The sequence below is a fragment of the Cupressus sempervirens genome, chromosome 10, assembly GCF_028749045.1.
Source record: "Cupressus sempervirens isolate cs-2001-9-10 chromosome 10, ASM2874904v1, whole genome shotgun sequence".
Taxonomy (NCBI): domain Eukaryota; kingdom Viridiplantae; phylum Streptophyta; class Pinopsida; order Cupressales; family Cupressaceae; genus Cupressus; species Cupressus sempervirens.
In genome coordinates this window covers 577,437,950-577,460,908 of record NC_143127.1, presented here as the reverse complement: position 1 = coordinate 577,460,908, position 22,959 = coordinate 577,437,950, and the positions used below count along the sequence as shown (strand labels likewise).

General features: G+C 31.5%; 1 pseudogene; it reads right to left on the bottom strand.

Annotated features, from left to right (window-relative positions):
* Nucleotides 1–4,914: 4,914 nt before the first annotated feature.
* On the bottom strand, nucleotides 4,915–22,583 carry LOC149535188 (uncharacterized; annotated as a pseudogene).
* Nucleotides 22,584–22,959: the final 376 nt, after the last annotated feature.

Here is a 22,959-nt window from a genome sequence, read left to right as displayed (position 1 = left end):
ATCTTTCTACACGAAACCCATATTTTTAATTTTTTTGATTCTTCCTAGTTTGCATAGAAATTGAGACACAAATCTAACTAATCTAAACTCAGTACAACTGATTGCATTGATTAATACGCTTTGTGTACATGATGTCCCTCAGTCTTTTGCCCATGGCTAAACAACATAAAATTTGCACCAGATGTGACAGTTTCTAGAATTAATTAATTAATTCCAAAAACTGTCACATTTGGTGCAAATATTCTGCTAGATAGACATTGCTTGGTCTTTTGTGGAGATGCTTTTGAAAAGGAAAGAATATTCCAGTATTTATTTCCTTGAATTGTACTTATGTACCATATTCAGCCTATGCATTCGATAGTCATCTTTGCTTATATAACTCTTTGTTTTATTTCCAGTCTTTTGTAAGAATGTTTTCTTTACATGATTTCCTTTAGCTATCATCAATGTTGAAAGGGAAAATAAACTTTTCATATATCTATTTTATAATCTCTTCCTTCTTGGCTATTTAAATTATATTCCACCTTTTCTCAAATTCAATAAGTACATCTTGGACTTCTTTTACTTTCAATAGTAGGGCAAATCACTCTTCTTTTAAGGTGCAACATCTTTAATGAGTATCATTAAAAGGTATATAACTTGTCAAAATTGTTTAGATGAGCAATATGATTGCTTCTTGCTAGAACAGTCTCTTTATTTGCAATATGAGCAATTATCTTGTCTTGTATACATTGTGTTCCATAAAGGTGCTTCACGTGTAATCACTTTTTGATGGTAAAATTTTATTTATTGATGTTTCCTTGTAGGTTGTAATCACAATGGATTATAAGGATTTTTGTTTTGAATGATTGAAACACGATTTATCTCAAAGGAAATTGTTTGGACATGTTTTAAAGAGGCATTGGAACTCTATCCCACATTTCATGTTTGTAAAACAATGAAGAGTTTTTTTTTCATATCATTATCCTTACGAAATCTCGTGATTGCTATTAATCAAATTTATGAAGAGTGTTTAAGTGTTTTTCTATTATTTAACCAAGAATAGAACTAGTTGAAGATGGTGTGGAAGAATTTAAAAATGGGTTTGTAATTCCTTTTTAAGCCATGGTTTTGTAAAAGAAGAAGCACTGTATTTGTGTTTGTACTTTTAAGATATTATTTGGAAGAATATGACCACTATAACAATGATTGGGAAATAAGGTCAGGCTAACATATGGGTGACTAGTATTTAGGGAAGAAGGTGATGCAATGAAGATCATTTACATAAATAGTTATTAATTTACTAAATAAACCATTTCTCAATTTGGGTAATGCTACTATAGGTTATGACTTGAATTGGTCGGTTTTTAACACTTGACTACTACTATTAAGGTCTTTTCTTTTTGTTCTACTACTTTATTACAATAAGGCGAACAATTCACATGTAATGAATTTGACAATGAAAACATTCTCTTGATCTTTATATTACGCATTTAGTAACATCACTATTCTTCAAAGGGCACTAGCTCAATAGAAGAACACCTTCTTTACAAGTAGAAGGATGGTGGTTCGATTCCATTGTGCCCTAATATTATTAAATGAACTACTAAATAAACTATCAAATATGCTACCAAATAAAATACCAAATATACTACCAAATATACTATCAAATATACTACCAAATATATTACTAAATATACTACCAAATAAACTACCAAATCAAATACCAAATAAACTACCACATAAGCTACTAGATATACTACCAAATATCCTATTAATATTACTAAATTAATTACCAAATAAACTACTAGGTAACAACAATAAAAGATTAAATTAATGACCCAATCAATGATTAAAATAGTTGAGTCATAGATTTGGTTGGGAGATAAATGTCTGGCAATAAACTATCATTGGTCACGCGATCAAAATTAGTCATATATCTACAATTTTTAGTAGTTTATTTAATCATGTATTGTTGTTTTTGTACTAGTGATATTTCTATTGATGGATACTTTTTATCAAAATTTTTCATCAATTTTTTTGGTAAAGATATTACAAACAATAATGAATATTGATAATATGTTTATTAAGTAAAATATGTGAAATCATATATGTATATGCTTTAGAAGGGGTAAAGTTTTTATTTACATAGAATACACTCAAATGCATAATTGATTGAAGGGGATAACTAGTAATTATAAGAAACAAATGCTGGATGTAGAAGTAAAGATAGGTACTAATATGATGAATCAAATTTTTCAACAAATTTTTTTGGAGATTTATTTTATGCTAAGAAAATCTTGTATCCATAGGGAAAGAACATCTATTTTCCCTCTAATATTTTCTCCCTTGAAGTTGTCTAATAGAGGAAAATGCTGGTAATGAACCCTCAATGATCTCCCCCATTATATTTAATCAAGAATAAATAAATATTACTTAGATGAAATGTATAACTAAACAAGTACCACATCAGATTATGTAATTCAAATTCAACCACTTTAAATAGCTAAGCAATTTGGTATTATCTCCACTAGTACAAAAACAACAATATGTGACTAAAAGAACCACTAAAAATTGTATATATGTGAATAAAATCAGTCAAGCAACTAATAGTAGTTAATATCCAGTCATTTATAACACTACTAAATATACTACTAAGTGATTTTAGTCACTTATTTTGATCTGTGACTAAAATATACTACTAAATATACTATTAAATTAGTAGTATATTTTAGTCACAGATCAAAATCAATGACTAAAATCACTTAGTAGTATATTTAGTATTGTTATAAATTACTAGATATTAACTACTATTAATCACTTGACTGACTTTCAGTAGTATACTTGGTAGTATATTTCAGTTGCAGATCAAAATTAGTGACTAAAATCACTTAGTAGTATATTTAGTAGTGTTATAAATGACTGGATATTAACTACTATTAGTCACTTGATTGATTTAAGTCACTATTTTTGATTGTTGATTTAGTCACACATTTAGTCATATAGTTAATAGTATATATAATCACATATTTAGTCATAAATTTAAAAGTTGTTTTAGTCATATATTTAGTTTTATATGTAGTGATCTATTAGGTCACATAATTAGTATATTTAGTTATAATAGGGCATGATGGAATCAAACCACCATCCTCCTACTTTAAAAGTAAGTGCTCTTCCATTGAGCTAATACCCTTTGAAGAATAATCATACAATGTGTATAGCATTGTATGAGAATATTTGGTAGTATATTTAGTAGTATATTTAGCTATAATAGGTTATGTATAGCATTAGAAGTTCCAAAGCTAGATGACTTGAAGTTGTTTTCAATCCTATCTTTCATTATATCAAGTATTGCAAGGAGTACATTAGAATTTGTTCTTTTCTCAGATCATTTAGCTTGCAATATCTGCGTAGTCAAATGCTTGCATTCCAGTACAAGCATTGCTATTCCACTTATGATTTGAAGTATTGCCTTAAATTTTTATGTAACATCACCAAGGTCATGCATTAAACATGCAGTTGCAGCTACAAATTTTGCATCCACCCTTTGACCATGCAGTTGCACAAAATAAATGCTTATTTTTTAAGGAAAGAATAGATGAAAAAAATTGATTATAAAGTGTTTTTCATTTCAAAATAAAATGGTGACTACTAAGCCTACATGACATTGCACACAAATAAGGCACAAAATAGTTTATTTTTAGGAGTAATAGTAGCCAAAAGGAAGTAAGTGAAAATGTATCAAGAACACTAAAACAATAATTACTTATATAGAAAAATTCAAAATTTTCCTTGAAGCCACATCAATGAGCACAAATAAGCATGCAAAGTGTTCCATAGGCATGAATTATATTTCTATTGCTAAAATAAATTATCTTTAAAAATTGGACAGCTAATTCCACCCTCATTCTTTGGAGGTGACAACTTGTAAGATTTCATGTTAGAGAGGCTAAAGGGGTTTTATACATTATTGAAAACTTAGTTGCTCTATTTTTTTGGTTAACACAAAGGTCTGAGTAAAAATTCATATCAAAATTTTAAGTACCAAATTACGGTTATATTTTACTACTATGGTCCACATGGAACATCATGTAAAAGGAAACTTACAGTTGATAATTAAGGTTGAACAAGTTACTAAGGTTGTTGTAGTTGAGGCTGATGTTGTTGTTAGGTCTGCTAAAGTTGTGGTTATTGTTGTGCATTGGAATACTACATATGATGTTGTTATTGTTGTTGGTGTTGGAGCATTTGAGGCTATTATTGTTGATGAGGTTATTGTAGTTCTGGCCAAGGATGTTGTAGTTTCTTTTGTTGCTCAAATTTTTTCAGCATGACTACTAGTTGCAAGATAACATAAATTGGAAACCATAAGAAATTGTATCATTTTTTTTCTTCAAATGATAGCATTTTAACTTAAAAGAATGGCCTCTACTAAACAAGTTGCATAATTTGAATGTCTAACATTAATCACAAAGTTTCAAGTGAAGCTAACAAGATTGAATAAAAGAATGTTTCTTAAAACCTTTCTTTTGCATTTACACTATTATAATAATACTTGTATCCCTCTAGAGAAGTATGCCCTATCCAGACACAAGTCAGTGGTGTAGAACTAGGGGTACTAACTGGTGTGACAATTGTAGTAGTCTTGGTTTCAGTAGACATAGAAAGTGCATTGGTGGAGCTAGTTGTCACAATTCCTTGTGACTATGTTGAGAATTTCTATGGCTTTATCAACAACATATAACAATGTTAATATTATACCACATTAACAATCCTAAATAAATCAAAAACTAAGTCATAAATGCATTACTGACTTGTTGCAATCTAGATTATTGTGTCGGAGCCACTTGATAATAACCTTGAAAAATGAAAATCATGAATAAGTATTCTTAAGATATTTCACATTCACTAAACTAGTTTTAGTCATTAAATTTATTAACAATGTTTATCCTGCACTTGCTTTTGCTGAGGATGCATCAAGAGTGGTTGTTGCTAGGATTGAGTTAAAGCCTATGCTAAAGGTGCTAGTATTAGAGGTAACTAGATCTACTGTTGAAATGAAAGGTGTTTTTGGGGTTGAACATTTCTCTACACATAAGGCACCTACTATTGTAATAGATGACTAGAGGGCTGCTATTGTGATAGTTTTTGTACTGGTGGTTGTTGTGAGAGTTGCTTAGCTTGGGAAGGAATCTGCTAAAGAGAGGAAGCAACACTTGGCTAGATTAGAGATTGAGAAACATGAAACTTCCCATATTTAGATGGTTGTAATGAATTTGGTGCATGGCCAAATGGGGTTTTTGAACATATTATTGTGAACATTGCAACTATTGACCATACTATTGCATAGACTGTTGGGCCTACAATTGTGAAGTAAATTGTGTGGGTTGTTGGGCATGTGGTTATGAGTGTTGTTGCACTTGTTGATGATATTTTTGTAAAGATGGTTGGGCCTACATTTGTAATTGAGATTGTGTTGGTTGTTGGTCATGAAATTGAGAGGATTGCACATGGCTACCATATTGTTATAAATTCAATAATTGCTATGATTTTTGCAACTGGTGAATGAGATTGCATGGATTGATGTTGATTTTGGAATGGCGGCTACAACTATTGCTGCATTTGGAGTGTTTGTTGTACTAGTGGTAACCAACCTTGATATTGAGTCTGATGCTACAAAGAAGATGAATTATAGCCTTGTCAAGGACAACATCCAAAACATCACTAAATGTCATAAACAGAATACTATCCAAGCCATTTCTATAGGCAACCAAAAAATGAAAATCCTTGTCAAAACTTATCAAATGAAAATGTATCATATCGATTGGTCAATACAAAAAGAAAAAGAAAAATCTAAAAAAGACTTGCTACGAAGAAGGGGTAGTCACCCTTGCAAAGCCTTCTACTGGAGCAGACACATGAAGAGGCCTTTCAACAGGGCCATTTACTGAAATCTAGGGGCCACTGATAGATCCAACATGTGCATCACACTTGATGTCTATATTAAACAATGATACAACTCTACTTAAAAATATTATTCGAAACTCCTAAATGTTTATAATATATTATATATAAAAATAATATAATCAACAAAGTAATACTTGAATGGCCTTACCAATGGTGAATGTCCTCCTACAAGTCATGATCTTCTACTGGGAGTTGATGGCCTGCCATATGGATGTTATCCAAGTTATGGGGATGGTATTCTCATATTTGCTACACCCATGGGCTGCCAGTTTCAAGGTGTAACTTTTCCTCCTATGTGGCCTCCACCACTCACAATACGAATACATGAACAACAAACATGGTTCTACTAAATACATTACTTGAAGCCTCCAAATCAAACACATTAACTTACTGATGTCTTACTTGGATCCAAATGGCCTCTGTTGTTCAACACCAAAGCCTGGTCCTCTAAACATAGGGCCATTTCAAGATAATAAAAAAAAAAAATTAATACCTAAAATAAGTTGGGAATACACTAGTATTTCAAGATACATATTGATGTAACATGTTTTAGGTGACAAGATAAATAGAAGTTTGAACCTTGCATCTCCAGCTTTGGGTCTTTTAGGCTCTCCAAACTATATAATCAAACGTTGGTTGCATCCCTAACAAAATAAAAATTTTTAAGGCTAAAATGTAGTTTACATTTGAGAACTATATAAAAAATAAGCACCCATTGAAGGAAATATTACCAATTGAAAACACAATGTTTACTTTCATTGTGAAAGCTCCTTGTAATTTGTTAATAGATGACACATCCATTTATATAGTTAACAAATGCACATCCTACATAGATAATTTAATAGTTAACAAAGACAATATCAACCTTGAAACATTTTTATGAACCAAACTATTAAAAATAGTAAAAGTTGCCCCACCTTTGTTCTGTTTCTATTCATCTTTCATGATATCTATGTCATCGATAGGACCAAAATCAACAAAAATAACCAAGATCAAATTTAAAACCAAAGCTTTTCAATACAACTGATGTTTAACCACTAGTTAAAGTCTTAACAAAAGAAGACCTTGATTGTAAAATGGAATTCTTGTGCTTTGGATGCATTCTCTTTGTTTAAGATGAACTTGTTTACCAATTAGTAGAATGTGATAGAAGCCCCTCCTTTGGAGAATCCATTGCTTTTCTTAGATGATTATCATCCAGTAACACATAACCTAAAGTGTCTCCTAGGTGTAATGGATAGCTTTAAGAAGTGAGATCATGGTCAAAATAATTCTTTGTAGTTGATGATAGTTTATTAAAGGATTAGATCCTTGCAGGGCTGAACATGAATGTATTCACTCCATAATTCTCTCCACCAGCTAGGGGACTTGACAGCTAGGGGACTTGAACTAGTATGATGAACATTCTTATGAATTCGTTCAGATATCATCCTAGTGTTTAAAAGCTAATCTTCTAGTAGAAATTTTCCAAAATTATTAATTAAAGAAGACTAAGAGTTTTTGTCACATGTAGTTGATGAACCATACTTTCCTCCTTGCTAAATACTTTGCACAAAGCTTAGATGATTCGATGGTGAAGATTCAACTAGATAATTCTATTTTGGTAAATATCGACATAATGATATTCTCTTGCTGAACTAAAACAAATGATCTACTAGAGATGGAAATCCTAACTACAAGCACCTTTGGCCTTGAAACTCAAAAGCTATAAATGCATCATGATTAGATGTAGATTCTAAAATTAAATCTGAAAATTTTGTTATCTTATTCTCTAGAGATGATCTTCCATTGTGGAAATTTTAAATGCTTCAATTTGCTAAAGCTTTATACAAAATTGGTAATATGTTTGGTTATTGTTTGTGAAGAAATTGAAGAGTAAGTAACCAAAGGATCAAATGCATGGAAAAATTTTCATGCAGTCTCAAACATTCAATAAATACAAATTAGGACACTTTGAGAGTCAAAATGATAAAACCAATGTACTACTAAGAAAATCATAATGCTTAGAGATTTTATATGTGGTAAATGTTCAAAAATTCCTTATGGGTTGAGGTTTTTCCTAGGAAGGATAATATTTACTAGTAATGATAAAGTGCATTAGTAAAAGCAGTTTCTCACCCAAGTTAATAATTATTCATGGGAATATCAAAATAAGATAAATACAAATTTTAGTTGTAGGATGAAGTGCCAGAAAGTTGGAGAAGAATGTAATGAAAAATATCTTGAATGCTAGATGCCATCATGTTACAAATCAAAGAAAGATTAAGCTACCAAGAATCATCTAAAGATAGCTTGAGACCTTCTTCCATTCTTTAAGGTTTAATTTGTTATTTTTTTGTGGAGTTTCTGAAGTTTTATTGGACACAAATTTTCTTTGGGGTTTCTAATTTTTTTTTGTATTATTAAATATAAGTAATATATCCACAAAGTTGTCAAAATAGTTCAACATTGCTAATTAATCAAAATAAATAACTCAAATTTATTTTAAAATAAAATAATGTTACCTATAAGTAATTATATAAAATATCATCAGATTTGGATGAAGTTCTAGAAAGATAAAAATTCACTAAAATTCAAACTTAATGGATGAAATTTGGCAAATCATGTAACTTAACTTGGTACACACGGTACCAATATTGTGAACGGTTAGTAGGTATCCAATGCTAGAATTATTTTTAATTAACTTAGTGTTAATGTACTTCATCACTACTTCTTTGAATGAATACTTCATACCTGATAGTCAAAAGAAATTCAGACTCTTTGGACTTTAGCTCCACAACAAAGCCTTATGTCCACTTCAAGATTATCCTCTCTGAATAGAACTACTTCCTGATGACATCATTGAAAATACTTTACATACAAATATATCATGTAATACTTAACATATTAGAGATGTAAGCCTTAAACGATTTAATACATAACACATTAGAGATATAAACCTTAAAAGAGCAGAACAAGACTCTCATTCTTAAACTTAAGTGTAAAAATCTAGATATTGTTTTATAAGAAATTAGAAGATGGCTACTACATTCACTATTATAATAGGTAAAGAAAAAAAAAAACTTTCCTTCACTAGACAATCTCAATTACACTACTACTAAAAATTGGGGAATTCAAAGGTTCTATGCATGCAGCTTTATTTTTATCACCCCAAAAGTCAAATGCACTCCCACTTTATATGGTTTCATCAACTTAATTTTTAATGGTCCCTAAAACTATAATACTGGGAGACCACTTATGGGAAAAAATCTTAGATCCCACACTACGAGTTTTGTTAAATTGGCAAGCATTTGAATAAGCTAGGAATTCAAACTCAAAGTAATTACATATTTGCAATGTTGACATCAAAGTTTTAATGTCAGATCACATTGAAAATCACAATAAAAAAAACACCACTAGTATAATTGCAAAATTTAGCCTATGATATACCAAACAACCATCCCTTTTAAGATTTTTGGAAAGTCCAAGTGCACTATCAATTCACTCTGAAGAAAATTGTTGAGAGCCTTGAAAATGAAGTGTCTAAAATCCAAATTGATGCTAAGGATTTGATTAATCTCTATAATTCCTTGCAATTACCAGACAATGCTCAAATGAGGGTCACTGAGGAAGCCAATAGCACAAGTGTGTAGTGCCATGAAGAATGAAGGCATTTTGATCCATGTATAACATGGGATAGGTTAAATATCAATTTGTTCACTTTGTTGAAACCATAATAGGCTATCATAACTCAAACAAGTCAATGAATGAGTCCACTTACACAATCAGTTTCATCCTTTCCAAAATTCTTCATTGTTTGTCTTTGATGAGAGCCCAACATTCTATCTTCTCAAATCAGCTAGCAAGAACCACTTCTCTTTAGATAGATGCCCACAACATTTAAAATGCCACAGCTAATATGAGCATCACAATGGTAAAAAACAAGGAGCAGAGATAAAAAGAAAAGTTGTAAAACCTTTGTAAATGTGGTCAATGCTTCAACATGGCAATTGTTTTATTCTTGATGGGCCTTTAACTGATGGAGTGAACTACTTTACAACAACAAACACACAAAATTTTGCTTGATCATTTCACTGCTTCATAGTTATAAACGAAGCTCTGATGCAGAGCATCAAATAAATTTCCCAATTTTGCACATTAGCACTTCATTATTGTCATCATATTGTAAATATGGAGGCAACATTTTGCATACTCACACTTTCCTTCTTATGAACAACTATGTCACTGGTTATTTCAAACCATTTCCCTCTAGACTAAAAAAGTCCATTCTTTTTCATCAATATATCTTCTTTACACATTCAACATAGTACTTCTATCATTAAAAAATTAATAAAATTCACATCCCATTGCATGGTCATTAAAATTTAGAATTGCCAAGTACAACTTGCTCTTAAAATACAACTTTAATTTTATGTTCAATTTGGGCTCCCAAATCATATATGCACTCTGATTAGAATGGTCACCAATATCATTATTAAAATCAGAATCTTCTACTTTATTTCTTCTCTAAGTTTCCCCAAACAAACTAATTTCATAAAACCCAAAACCATATGAAGCTATGATCTAAGCAATGGTCAAACCAAGATCTACATTAAATCTGCTCCATCAACACCATTATCATTCTTTCTAACATGCAAAATCTGAATTAAAAAATTAGTTTTTCCATACACAAAATTTGGTCTACATTTTTGATTCAAATGACTTCTTATTCAACCTCAAATTTCTTTTATGAACTGACTCCCATGAAATGATCAAACTCTCCTTAAAATAGATTTTTTTATAAAGAAAAAGATGCTCTAAAAATTCACACCCAAACTGATGCCTCTAAATTCAAACTTTAGAATGCTGAAATCATATCATAATAACTGATTTGAATCATTCTAAAATTTCAACCTCACAAGACCAATACCTCATTTCAACCTAGAGGATTATGATTACAAATTAAAACATTGATGTCCATAACCATATCTTGAACCGGGGTTTACATAAACTTCTAAAATAATTATATTCAACAATAGCCCAATTCCAATCACAAAGTGTTGATTTACACCAAATACTAAATCAATGGGGTTTATGGTTCCATCGGTACAAGTAGATTAGAAAGCTAAAAAATACTTTATTTCTGAAAGTATATATTACAAAATTTAGAACCGAATCTCAATACCATACTTAGTCTATAATCTATTTTTCACTTGGAGATCTTTGAATAGTCATTCTCCTGCAAGGGAGAGCTAGAGGGATGTCATATTAGACCAATTTTGTTCACCCTCTCTGCCTACTTTTTCCTCTTACATTTGGCCCTTTATAATGTATTTGGGGATGGTTACAAGAATGTTTGGTTACATACTCACATAGTTATCATGTTTATTTAGATACCATTTAGTTACAATTACTATTTGAATCCCCATTTCAATTTGGCATTTCATGCATATAAAAACATTAATGCATATTTGAATGGGCTTAATGCTCATCATTTTCAATAAGAAAACATTAGACTTTACACAAAACATGACTAAATTGGACAATCTATTGGTGCTCCTACACCAAGCTCCAACTTTACGAATACTTTGAGAATGCATTAGACACCTACATTAATCTCAATAATTGTTCACAATATATACCAGTCATGTGTGCTTAGTAAAATTCTCAACAAAACCTCAAATAGATAATATTTGTGATTCTCATGTTAGGGGTAGATGCTTAGCTAATTCCAAAATGCATCCTTCAATCAACTTCCACCAGTGGTATTGTGGATCAATTAGATATCATGACTACCTCTCCATTGTAGAAATAGATTAATTATCCTGGTTGATACCTTATAGAAATGTAAACTTCTTTGTTATACCATAAATATTCACTAGGGAAGTGTCATAAATGTTGTTCATTGTATGATCTCACAAAGCAATGATGTGTGTGGTTTACAAATCCTTGACGACTTCTAATTTATTCATAGTTTTCTCAGAATGAAGATATGTTTTTTCTTTTCCATAACTGTGATAGACTCAAACTGACATTCAAACATGACGTTTCTTGTTTATGAAGAAAAACTGACTCATACATGGCTCTAAGAAGGAATTTAACAATACTTGAGAACTCTATCCATAGATTCCTTTAAATCTACCATGTGAGTTCATCCATTACTTCTAAGTGACTGTCTCTATAGGACCAATGGGATCTCCTAGTTTGACAGAGTTGAGGATTGGAAGTTTGTAACAATATAATATAAAATAAAAAGGAGTATTCTAATAGAGAATTGTTTTATTGGACCTAAGGGAGTCTGATATTCAAGGGCCAGGGGTTGAACCAAAAAGAGTAAACATATAAAAACATGTAAGAAGGTTTTGTTTTGAAGAGAAGTAGTTGCCTAGATTTTCCAATGTATTGACAAGATTGGTGTATGGAAAAAGGAATGTAAGCCTAATAGAAATCTCTTGAAAGAAGAAATAGGGTCTTGGTAGGACCGATGGAAGTGTAGTTTGAGGAATGACATATAACAAAAGGATGGAAAACATTGAAATTGTAATCAAATTTGAATTTGATTAGTGTTTCGATTGATCATGAAGTTCATTGGATGGAGTTACATAATTGAGGAATGACATATAACAAAAGGATGGAAAACATTGAAATTGTAATCAAATTTGAATTTGATTAGAGTTTCGATTGATCATGAAGTTCATTGGATGGAGTTACATAATTCTAGGGAATTAGGAGACTAAGGATAAGGCCCTAGATCTATGGTGAGGAGGTTAAGTGGATTGGTTGAGGGAACTTGGTGTTGTTCCTAGTTGGAGGATCTCATTCGTATCTTGATAGAAACCCACCAAGATTTTCATCACAAGTTATGGACTTAATCTTCAAAACTTAAATGAGGATAGGTTTGGCTTATTAAGGACTAACCGTAACAAGCATGGTCTTGTCACTATTTATGGTAGACACCATCTTCAACTAGAATTATCTTAGAGTCTCCACATTTTAAACAATCTCTCTTGTTTTCCTAGTTCACATAGATATGCTTTCTTCCCCCATGCTAATGGTTATAGAATTGTTGGCTATATTCTCACAAGAACATACTCAATTTTGATTCTTTGAGAAAAACATTTAAGAGTGTATTTTCCTATATGATGTATTGAAGGTAATGAGAAATATATAAACTTTATATGGGCTGGCATTATTTGTGGACATGTCTGGTATATAATGAACTAATGTGTATGAAATAAATCACACATATATAGATAGATAGAACTATGATTATGAAACAAGATCTTCAAGCACCTAAAGCTTTTTGGGTTAGTTAGGGATCCTTTCATAAAATTTCTCAATCAATGTTTGAAAATATTACCATATGAAGGATATAACAAAATTCATATTTAAGCTCACCTTTAATTGTTCATTTAGTCTTCTCTAAACTTCAATATGTATTTAGGCAGTCTCATTGATAAAAAAAATCCAATGTAATATAGTTGAATTTTATTAAATATGGTTCCCAAATATTATAATAAAAAATAAGACAGCCATTTGAGTGGACTCTTAATCTTTCATATTATTTTCCATTATGGTCGGCATAATACCAATGACCCCTTGAATTTCATTTTTTTTTTGTATTCTTACATTCTCTCATCTTAATGATGGATCATAGAGTGTGATCCGAAATGTTGATGCTAAAAAAATACACAATCAAATCTAGAAATAATTCATACATTCTATAGACATACCAATTATGATATATCCTCCATTAGTGTTTGTTCCCAAGAAACCTCAAATTATGTTGCCCACATCCAGTATATAATTATTGTTTTTTTAATATTTTGTACAAAGAAAAGGGAATGAAGTATTATAAAAGAGAAAAGAAAAACCGCTTTATCTTTCGACTATGAATCTCACAATCCTTATGATATATGGTTTTAATGTGAAGATGCTTATAGAGCCTATATTTTTGCAATCTTAAACAAATCTTCTATATTAGACGATAATACATAGAAAATATGATTTGAATTTTTTTATTACTTATTTCTTGAAATGGACACAATAAAAGAAGCTTGTTATTTTTATGTTCATTGGTATAGAGTGTGAATGAATCAATACTAATCACAATGATTATGCCTAGGATTTCCACTTTCTATAATTCTAGACGACTCCAAATTTTGGTTATAACTGGAGATGGCTCTTCAGATGGCAAACAATAAGTCTTTTAACACCCACTACTCTCAAAAAAGACTATAGTGCCACCTCTACAAACAACATAATAGAAAATCAATATGTAAAATTTAGATAACTAAATAGTAATTTACCTTAAGATTAGTCCAAGTTTCAACATTGTACACAATTAGTCAATTATTACATTGAAACAAGGGGTGCTTCACATAGTTCCCTATTAGCTAATTGAGTTAGTCTTGAACAAATTTGAACATGATTTCTAAATGATTATATGTTGATATGCATGGTAAGTAGACCAGAGTCTTACAAAATTGAAGGCTATTGAAAGATGATTAGAAATGAATACTTAAATATATTTGAACCTCCAAGCTAAGAGACTACATGTGATCATGGAGCTCAAGAGTCCATTTTAGGATTGTGAATAGAACCAAACCCATTTCTTCAAGAATGGGGTCTCCTTTGAGTAAGATGGACCTGTCATGGTGAGAAGAGATGGACCCATTTGAGGAAATGTAATTATTAACCTAATACATCTTCTTCTATAAAGCTTTGTGAATAAGCTTGAAATTCAAATGAAAATTTTGGAAAAGTTGCACAAAACCAAATACAATACAAATAAATGAAAGAAAAACCTTCAATGATTTTTAGTTTCATAACCAGTGTAATAAGGATATTAATAATTTATCAACAAAGAGGAAGGGAAACTCTGAAAACTACAATGGATAATACCTGCACTGATGAAGTCCTTGTAACTTTGACATGAAGACATCTATCTAGAACTATATCTATATGATCCTCTCATCTTCAGAAATAACTCTGTAGATCTCAAAACTTTGTTGCTCTTTGCAAATTGTGGCTTGTGTAGATGTATGCCCTATCTTACAATTGTTAAAATTCTTTTGTCCGTCTACTTTGTCACGCATGTATGCTTCCAATATTTTGCCACCAAACTTTTACCATATCACAGGTCCAAAAGCCCTCTCGATTTTTGTAGGTTTTATATTCTATTTCATACATGAATTAATTAATTATGTTTTAAATTAAATATTAATTAATGAAAATACTCTTTTATTTTAGTTCTTAACTAATTAATTCTATTTTAAATTAATTATTAATTAATACAAATTCTATTTTATTTTAGTTATTGATTAATTAAATATCTTGTATTGATAGGTTTGATGAAATACCATTCTATTTAATATATAAATTAATTAAATCTATTTTAAATTAATTATTAATTAATAAAAATATTATTTTATTTTAGTTCTTAATTAATTAAATTTTTTAAAATTAATAATTTTTTGACTAATTAATAATAATAATAAAAAAAAATTTAGGTCAAGTATAAAAGTTATCATATTCATTTTATTTATAATTTATAATTTAAGACAAAGTAAAATAATTTAAATTTTAAATAATTAAAATAATACTTTAAGTATTTAAGAAAAAATGTTAATTTTCCTTAAACATTTGAAGTTTTTGAAATTCTTTAGAAAACTTCATCTTGAGCAACTACAAATATGAACCTCTATACTATTAATTGCTGATAATGATGCTATGTAAGAGGTCTCAATTGCAGATGCCTCATAATAATCACTAGATTTTGTTAGAAATGCTTTAGAATAACTGAGAGGGGTGGGGGGTGGGTGGGGGTGAATCATTTATTCAAGGTCCAAATGTCTAATTCAAAATTTTTCATCTAGCAAAGTGAGCCTATTAAACTATTCTTCATCCAAGCTTAAACCTTTCCTGCTTAGCAAGTTACTATAAATCAACATACAAGAATAACACATGAAGAATCAACACATAACATAGTGATTTATGTGGAAACACAATTTGGGAAAAACCACTAGTAACATGCTACTCAATTTTCACTCTTTTGAAGTGATGCCCTGTGAAAGGCTACAACACACTGTTAAATATGACTTGGTTAAAGGATTTAACCACCCTATTAGAAGTGGGCCTAGTTAGAGGACTTTAGAAAATTCACTTGGAATGCCACCCTATTAAAGGACTTATAAATGACTATTAAACCAACCTAAGTCCATAGGATTTAACCCCAACTAATACAATTGCTAGAGAGTAACAATAAGGGGTTTTGACCTGATCACAATTCACAACTTATCTTACAAATTTCAGATCTCTGATCAACTTACAACATTTTCATAGCTTTCAATCTCTTCAGCTCTAATAGCTTTTCCTCCTCTTTCAAGCTTTTTCTCCTTGAGTCTTCATGCTCAATGTACTAGTGCAACCATCTCTCTGACCACTTATCGAAGTAGACTCTTTGTTCTCTATTCTTTGTTCTCCTCGATGTCTTCCCCTTGACACCCTTCAACTACTTCACAATTTTTGGCACACCAGTAACTCTTGCTTCTTGGCCTGTGACTTCTTAAATAGAAGTTTGGAATCCTCTTTCCTACTTGATTCTTCCATCCTTTAATTTCAATTTGAATGGATTAGGCAGGATTCATTGAATCTAACCCATATCTTGTTCCTTCTAGAAACATCTTGAAAAACCCTCTTGAATTTTCTCAAAAGCACTTTACATAAAATTCTGTGCTTCTAGCTCATCATCCTTGTCCTCCATCTAGTTCACAAAATTCTAGGTAACAATTTTGTCGGCTCAGATTTGGAAAATCTTTGACTTTTCCAATAATATAGTAGCTCAGCACTATTGAAATTTTGGTGCTCGGTACACATAGTGTTACTCGGCATCCCATATGTTTTACTGATGCTCGACACCTACTATGGATTCACTTGGCATCTACTAAGTTTTTCATTTACTCGGCTCCTTCTATATCACTCGACACTTGAACTTCACTTGGCACTTAAAGTTCACTCAACACCTACTAGATTTTTCATTTGCTTTGCTCTAATTGTAGAATCTTTTCAGCTTGAACTAGCTTGCTCGACACTTACTAATGAACTTAGTTTAAGCTTTGTAGTCAACCTTGTTCCAACTTATTCCTCCAATGTTTCTAAGTGTGACCAACCTCTGTATCTTCAAGTATATTATAAATACATCATTTTATCAATGTCTTAACTGATCTTTACACTTCATTACAAAACCATTACTAAACCTTTCCCTTAGGTGCTCTTGTTACATATTGTTGATCAAATCCTGTTCATCAATCAACTAAGTGATAGTACTTGGATCTTATAAGCAATTCTCATTCCTACAAATAGTAGGTTTGACATGAATGACAAAACAATGATTGAAAACATTCCTTTTCAACAATGTCCCTCTTTGATCTTCAACAATGATCTTTTCAATCAAATTTCCAACAATCTCCCTCTTTGGCATTTACGGAAAACCAAATTGATCAGCCATCAGACCAAATTATTCAACCAACCTATCAAAATGCTAACTAGGTTAGAATAGTAAGTCAAATGCTAGAAAGCAATTGTGTTACCATCAGTTTTCATATCTCCTTCTCTAATCTGTTATCTTGATTACTTTGATCTTGTACTACTCCTATCTTGCTCTTACATTATTTCTCCCTCTGTCCATTTGATCCTGTAGATTTGATTTGTTTCTTGCTACTATTCTTTCTCCTCTACATATCTCTCCCTCTTTTTCTTGATCAGTTTTATTCTATTTCTTCCTCTTTGACAACAATTCCAAAGACATATCATTTCAGCATCTTAACATGCAAGTATAGCATCTTCTGGAACTTCCACTTTCTCCCTCTGTCACCTTGCTTGTGACTGATTTGAAATTTTAACACTTTGATTACTTTAGGCAAAATCCTAAAGTATCCTCCACATCAATTTATAATATTTCAACATTCAACTCATTTTATGTAGGGCAGTCTTACTTTTTCTGAAGTAGCCTTGGCTAGGGGAATCACCTCTAACTTACCTCTAAGATATTCAAAAGCACTTATAGGTAGTGCTTTTGTGAAGATGTTAGCAATCTATTCCTTTGAGCTGACATATTCCACTCTCACTTGCTTGTCTTCCACCAATTCTCTTACATAGTGATACTTAATTGCAATATGCTTAGTTTTAGCATGCATCACAAGATTCTTTGATATGTTGATGGTACTTGTGTTATCATAATAGAGTATCATAGGTTTAGTTACATCTTCCTTCATCCTTGCAATAGATGTTTGATCCATACAATATTGTGCAATTGATAGTAGTTGCAACATATTTAGCTTCTGCTGTGGATTGTGAGGTACAACTTTGCTTTTTTCTAGTCTAGGTGACCAATCTTTTCCCTAAGAAAGTGCTCCTCCACTGGTGCTTTTTCTATCATCAATATTACCTCCCTAGTCTACATCAGTGTAGGCTCTCAACTCAAACTTTACACTCCTCTTGTAATACAATCCAAAGTCATCAGTTCCTTTTAAGTACCTTAGTATTCCTTTTACTACCATCTAATGATTTTCTCTTGGATTAGCAAAAAATCTTTCCACTATTCCAATAGTTAATACAATGTCTAGTCTACTATGTATAATATAATACAACTTTCCAATCATTGATCTATAAGATGTCTGATTCAGTTCAGCAGACTCATCATTTTTGGATAGCTTATGTCCTGTTACCATTGGTGTGTTGGCTGGTTTTGAATCTTCTAACCCAAATGTCTTGAGTATCTCCTTGATATATTTTGACTGGGTCACAAATATGCCATGCTTCATTTCATGTACTTGAAATTCAACAAATAATTTTATTTTTTCGAAAATTGACATCTCAAACTCATGTTTCATTTGATCAGACAAAATATTTGCACATAACATCTTTTCCTCCAAATATCATATCATCAACAAAGATTTTAGATATCAGAATCTCTTTACCTTTTTCTACCTTGATATATAGGTTGTTTTTGTCATTTTTTTTTCAAATCCTATCTTCACAAGATATTTGTGCAATCTCTCATGCCATGCTCGAGGTGCTTGCTTCAAACCATAGAGTGCCTCGTGCAATTTGTAGACCATATTCTTGCTATTTTCATCTACAAATCCCTTTGGTTGTTCTATGTAGACTTCCTCTTCCAGTATACCATTCAGAAAAGTAGACTTCGCATCCATTTGGTAGACTTTGAAACCTTTGTAAGTAGCATATGCAAGTAGTGTTCTTACTCCTTGCTTTCTTGCAATAGGGGCAAATGTTTCTCCATAATCCAATCCTTCTTCTTGTGCATAATCTTTGCAAACTAGTCTGGCCTTATTTCTTGTGATTTCTCTATTCTCATCAAGTTTTTTCCTAAACATCCATTTTGTAACAATTACATTCTTATCAACTGGTCTAGGAACTAGGGTCTAGGTTTTGTTCTTCTCAATTTGATCTATCTCTTCTTTCATAGCTTTATACCAGTCATCATCTTGTAGTGCATCTTTTACTATTTTGGGCTCAATCTTGCTCATCAGACATGTTTCACTTCTTAGTTTGTTCCTTGTCATTGATTTGGCATGCTTGTCACCAATGATTTGTTCTGCAAGGTGATGCCTTCTCACATGCCTCACTAGTCTTGGTTTTATCCTTCCTTCCATGTTTGGTTCTTTAGCTTTAGAGTCACTTTCCACATCACTGTCTGGTATTTCATTATCTCTTCCATGTGTACTATTTTCAAAGTCAAAGTATGCATTTTCTTCATTTTGCAACTCAGCTTCTGAATGTAGCTCGACATTCACTGGTGGTGACTCAGTTGATACTGAGATTTGTTGCTGATCCCCAACTTGATTGGCAACTTCATCTTCAATAGGAATTCCTTCATAGAAGTATACAAAGGATCTGTAATCTTCTAATTTCTTGGATTCATCAACTTGGACTTCTACATGCTCATCAAAATTTACTTTTGTACTCTCCACAATCTTGTTAGTTTTATTATTTAAACACTTGTATTCCTTACTTCTAGTGGAATATCCAAGGAATATGCCTTCATCACTCCTTGCATCAAACTTTCCATTTCTAGTATCTTTAAGAATATAACATTTACAACCAAATACTTTAAAATATTTTATATTAGGTGAGTGACCATACCATAATTCAAAAGGTGTTGTATTTCTACCTTTTTTGACTTGGACTCAATTTAGGGTGTAGACTGTAGTGCTTATAGCTTCTCTTAAGTACTTCAAAGCAACATTTTTCTCTATCATCAATGTTCTTGCACAATCAATCTATCACTAATCTATTCCTTCTCTCTGTAATGCCATTTTGAGGTGAAGTTCTTAGTGCTTATGTTTCTCTTTTAATACCTTTGTCATTAAAAAATGTCTCAAATTCTTTTGATGTAAACTCTCCTCCTCTGTCTGATCTTAGGCACTTCAGACTCTTTCCTATTTCCTTCTCAACTTTGGCCAACTACCACTTGAACATTTGAAATGCATCATATTTTTTCTTTAAAAAATATTGTAGTCATCATCCTGGAGTAGTCATCCAAAAATAACATTATATATCTGTCTCCTTGGTAGCTTTGAACTTCTATTAGGCCACATAAGTCTGTATGGGCTAGCTCTAGTACTTCTTAAAAAATGTATGTTTTTCTTTTGAAACTAGATTGAGTCATCTTTACTAGTTGACTTTGTTTGCATATTGTGTTTTTAGGTTTCTTCAATTTTGGCAATTCCCTAACTTTCTTCTTTTTTCTGATACTAATCAGGTTATCAAAGTTAACATGACACAGGTTTTTATGCCATAGCCACACATCATCAAGTCTAACAACAAGACAGGTTGCATCTTCCATATCTAGGTAAAATAGATTACTCCTAGTTTGTTCACCTTTTCTTATTAGATTTCCATTAGTGTCATAGATTCTGGTAGTTTTGTTTCCAAACTCTACTTTGCAACTTATATTGCCTAGTTGTGACACACTCAACAGATTATAGTTCAATCCTTCAACATAGTATGCATTATCACATGAGATTTTCTCTGTAAGTTTAAAAGAACCTTTTCCTTTGATTTGACATGGAGCATCATTTCTAAATCTAACACTATTTCCATCATATTGAGTAAAGGTAATAAACTTACTTTTATCTCCTGTCATGTGATGTGAACATCCACTGTCTATGATCCACTTATCATTTTTGTTCATACAAGTTACCAAAGTTGTTGCCTCATCTTCATCTGATTCATCCTTCATGGCTACATAGACTACTTCATCATTCTCATCAAAATCTTCTTCAACAATGTAGCATCTTTTTCCTTTATCCTTGTAATCTCTGCTATCATCTTCTCTTTTGTTTTTGTACTTGTTTCCTTCCTTGAAGTTCTTCTTCTATGTACAATTTATAGTAATATGTCCTACTTCATTGCAATTAAAGAAAATGATAGGCAACTTACCTTTGAATTTACCTTTGCCTCTGTGAAACCTTCTAGCCAATAATGCTTCCAATTGTTCCATGAGTAGTGATTCAACATGAATCCATCTCTCATGAAAATAAATGGAACACTTAGCACTCATTGGATCTAGGCTCACAGGGGTGAAGCACTGGGACTTCCTGGGAGGTCACCCATCCTAGTACTACTCCAGCTTGAGCACACTTAACTACAGAGTTTCCTCCATGGTTAAACCCAAAGCTTGCAACCCCATTTTCAAAACCTTCACCAAGTGTTGTGCCTTATGAACCATTCATTAGAAAGCCCCTTAAGCTCATCAATTGATAAGTAGGAAATAATTTCCACATCAAGTCAAATTGTGATATTGCTATCAAGATTTAACTGTGTGATTTTTTGAGTCAAACTCATTGACCCATGTTTCATGAGTAGTGATTCAACATGAATCCATCTCTCATGATAATAAATGGAACACTTAGCAGTCATTGGATCTAGGTAATGAATCCAAATTATTCTGCTCTTTAAAGATGGTAAACTATCTATCTTAGTTTTTGAGGATAACTTGTTTTCAAACTAAAATAAATGAATTTTTTTTTTGAATGCATTCATTCAATCATTGAAATGAGAAGTGATTTGATATATAGTTACTTGTTTGAAAATTGTAATGTAGATTGTCGATGTAATCTGAAAGATTGCGTACGAGTTGGTGCCTAAAATGATGATAACAATAGTGAATATAGTAGAACTATTGACATAACCTCAAGGCTTAATACAAGTCCACTAAGATGAGGAAAATGATAGTGAATAGAGCAGGCGGATTAAGGCAAGAATCTTAGTTGTCCTTTCCTTTGTGGATATCTTCAATTGTTAAGGGGCTTTTAGTTGTTTTCTATTTTACCTACTTCCACCTTAGGATAATATTATTGAGTGAGTGAGTTTAATTCCTCACTTGTGACTCTATTGACTTGTTTTTTCTCAAGGATCCTAGTTATAACTTGAGAATGGTTTCTTTCATCACTTATAGGAAGATGACCTTTTTCTAATTCTCCGTTGTAGTAGTAGCTATTTTCCATATTCTCTCCTATCTTGTTCATGTCTGGGATGACAATCTCATTTTGTTGTGCATTGTAATCACACTCAATCTCTTTGTCCTTATTAAAGTTTCCATTCTTTGTATTTTTCAGTACCGCTGGCCTCATTTCCCATACCTCTATTTTTCCAGACACCTTTTCTTGAATGATTCTTTTTTTCCTAGATTCTTTTAATGCCTACTTCTACATGTTGGTCATCTTTCTAGATGTTCTTTGTATGTTTTGATTATTTTGAACAATTTTCAGATTTTTTAGTGAGCTTCTTCCCAAAGGATGAGTTGGTCTCCTATATCATTAAAAAATAATAGAAACTCATTAGTGAGATGCTTATATTTTCTAAGATTCTTTCCTATATCTTAAATGGAGATTAATTTTTATAAGAATTGCTTACATAGTTGCATTATTTGTATTTCCTCCTCATGTTTACTATTCACTAATCTAAGCCCCTCTTTACAAAGTATAATGGGATTTTGATTCTGGAGTG